Below are 3,271 nucleotides of genomic sequence, written 5' to 3' on the forward strand. Positions count from 1 at the left end.
CATTTGGCAGTATTCGTACTGTGTACTGTCTGGTTTGAGGGTACTACTTTACTGATATCACAGTTTGGGGATGGTTCGCTGATACTTTCTACATATTCTGAAGTCTCGGTTGGGCTTTGTTATCGGTATTGTATTCCTAAAGAGGCTGACCTTCAGAAATAACTTCTCGGCATTTTTCATATATATGCAAACAATAAAAAATGCCAAAAGTATATATAGCGGTGTACAAGTTTACAGTGAGGTGCCTTAACGATATGTCTAAAGATTTTGCTTTGAACCAATTGCAGTTTCTGAATTTGAGTTTCGGGCGTAAGCTCACATGTCATACTAAACGAAACTAAACTACTCCCGAACAGGCCGTGAAGGCCCAACGGTGCCGACAGGCCGCTGTGTCATCCTCACTGATTGCGAATATGGAGCGTCATGTGGTGAGCACACCGCTCTCCCGACCGTACGTCAGTTTCCAAGACCGGAGCCGCTACTTCTCAGTCAAGTAGCTCCTCAGTTTGCCTCACAAGGGCTTAGTGCAGCCCGCTTGCCAACAGCGCTCGGCAGACCGGATAGTCACCCATCCAAGTGCTATCCCAGCCCGACAGTGCTTAACTTCGGTGATCTGACGGAAACCGGTGTTTCCACTGCGACAAGGCCGTTGGCTCATGTCATACTACCAGACATTAGAATTGGGAGAGCACTTGATTTCAGAGTCCCACTTTGGTTTCGATCTCTAAGTAGTGTCAAAAAAAGGGTGTTAATTCGCTTTCGCAAATGTTCAGGCATTTTCCTCTCCTTTCCCGTATACAATGTGTAAGGGATATAGCGACAGATTTTTTGATCACAGATACCGTACTATGTACCCACTTCATTGTGTTGGGTTTATTTCCTCTGCATCTAGCAGTGTTCTTGTAAACAGATACCACAGTTTAATGCCTGATGTTTCCTGAACGGTTATGACTGCACCATGAACTGAACTACGACTGTTAGTATAGACTACCTGTTTTGCGTACATGCATCCACAATTCAATACCAAACCCACTGCTCGAGGGAAAATAAACGTTAATAGCAAGCATGTGCCCCTAGTGCATGGAAGTACTGACCAACCTAAAAACATACTAATCGTATTGTTGTTATTATTAGACTGAAAATGAAGTAAAAGTTGATGTGTTGTTCAGTATAGAGTCCTGAGTCATCAGTAGATTTATCTGAACTTATACCCGCAACACACACTATGTTTTTTAAGGAAGAGTCCTATATCTAGCGTTGTACCTACATAACCAGGAAACTTTTGTGAAGGTATTTTTTGGTTGTAAACTATTACAGGGTGCCTAAGTAGTGGGCTTTTCCTTTAAAAATGCCCTTCTGAGATCGAGTCCATATTTAATAGCAGTTTGTTTGCTCTTCACTGTTTGAGAAAAAAAAATGATCCAAATGGTTGTGAACACTATGGGACTTAACATCTGAGGTCATCAGTCCCCTAGAACTTAGAACTACTTAAAACTAACTAATCCAAGGACATCATACACATCCATGCCCGAGGCAGGATTCGAACCTGCGACCGAAGCGGGCGCGCGGCTACTGACTGAAGCGCCTAGAACCGCTCGGCCACGGAAGCCGGTCTCACTGTTTGAGAACGAGAAAAATTTGGCACTGGAGTTTTGCAACATTCGGGAAGTATGGTATATAGGACCAATACCACGCGTGTTCCGAATGCATTGACAATCATACACAACGCATTCCCGGAGTTCATCGACGCTGTCAACAAGACTGGAGTACACCGAAGCTTTTAGATATCTTCACACAAGAAAAGACCCAACAGCTTCTAGTGGGGAGATGCAGTACGCTTTGGTAGCGGCGACCCACTACCAACACTGTTATTGTCGAAATGCTGTTTACCAGAACTTACGTATCCGAACTGGTAAAATCAAACGAGGGATCAAACGAAAGCGGTCTATCATTTTGTAATTGACGTCTCAACTGTGGTGTTTCGAAATAAACGTAGTCTTGGACATTAACAGTGTTGTGACACTGGCATGACTAATTCTGCACATATCGTATATGAGAAACCATTTCGATTTTTTTTTGGACCTGAACCACGGTGTGGTGCCCTTAAAGAAAGAGTGTACAACAATAACCCCAAAACCATTGCCAGTCCTTCAGGAGCTCATCGATGGCATCGATGTTCCAACACTTCAGCAGGTCATGCAGAATTTCGCTATTCGTTTGCGCCATAGCATCGCTAATGATGGCAGGTATATACACTTTTGGCCATTAAAACTGCTGCACCACGAAGATGATGTGCTACAGACGCGACATTTAACCGACGGGAAGAAGATGCTGTGATATGCAAATTATTAGCTTTTCAGAGCATTCACACAAGGTTGGCGCCGGAGGCGACACCTACAGCGTGCTGACATGAGGCAAGTTTCCAACCGATTTCTCATACACAAACAGCAGTTGACTGTCGTAGCCTGGTGAAACGTCGTCGTGATGCCTCGTGTAAGGACCAGAAATGCGTACAATCACGTTTCCGACTTTGATAAAGGTCGGATTGTAGCCTATCGCGATTGCGGTTATCGTATCGCGACATTGCTACTCGCGTTGGTCGAGATCCAATGGCTGTTAGCAGAATGTGGAATCGGTGGGTTCAGGAGGGTAATACGGAACGCCGTGCTGGATCCCAACGGCCTGGTATCACTAGCAGTCGAGATGACAGGCATCTTATCCGCAAGTCTGTAACAGATCGTACAGCTACGTCTGAATCCCTGAGTTAGCAGATGGGGACGTTTGCGAGACAACAACCATCTGCACGAACAGTTCGACTACGTTTGCAGCAGTGTGGACTATCAGCTCGGAGACCATGGCTGCGGTTACAGCATCATGATGGTCGTATCCGTGTTTGGCGACATCGCGGTGAACGCACACTGGAAGCGTGTATGCATCATCGCCATACTGGCGTAACCGCCGGCGTGATGGTGTGGAGTGCAACTGGTTACACGCCTCGGTCACCTCTTTTTCGCATTGACGGTACTTTGAACCGTGGACGTTAGATTTCAGATGTTTTACGAACCATGGCTCTACCCTTCATTCGATACATGCGAAATCCTACATTTCAGCAGGATAATGCACGACCGCGTGTTGCAGGTCCTGTACGGGCCTTTCTGGATACAGATAATGTTCGACTGTTGCCCTGGCCAGCACATTCTCCAGATCTCTCACCAACTGAAAACGTCTGGTCAATGGTGGCCGAGCAACTTGGCTCGCTAAAATACGCCAG

General features: G+C 45.8%; 1 pseudogene; it reads right to left on the bottom strand.

The window, feature by feature from the left end:
* Nucleotides 1-536: 536 nt before the first annotated feature.
* LOC126293854 (5S ribosomal RNA) lies at nt 537-654 on the bottom strand (annotated as a pseudogene).
* Nucleotides 655-3,271: the final 2,617 nt, after the last annotated feature.

The sequence above is a fragment of the Schistocerca gregaria genome, chromosome 10 (assembly GCF_023897955.1).
Source record: "Schistocerca gregaria isolate iqSchGreg1 chromosome 10, iqSchGreg1.2, whole genome shotgun sequence".
NCBI classification, from domain to species: domain Eukaryota; kingdom Metazoa; phylum Arthropoda; class Insecta; order Orthoptera; family Acrididae; genus Schistocerca; species Schistocerca gregaria.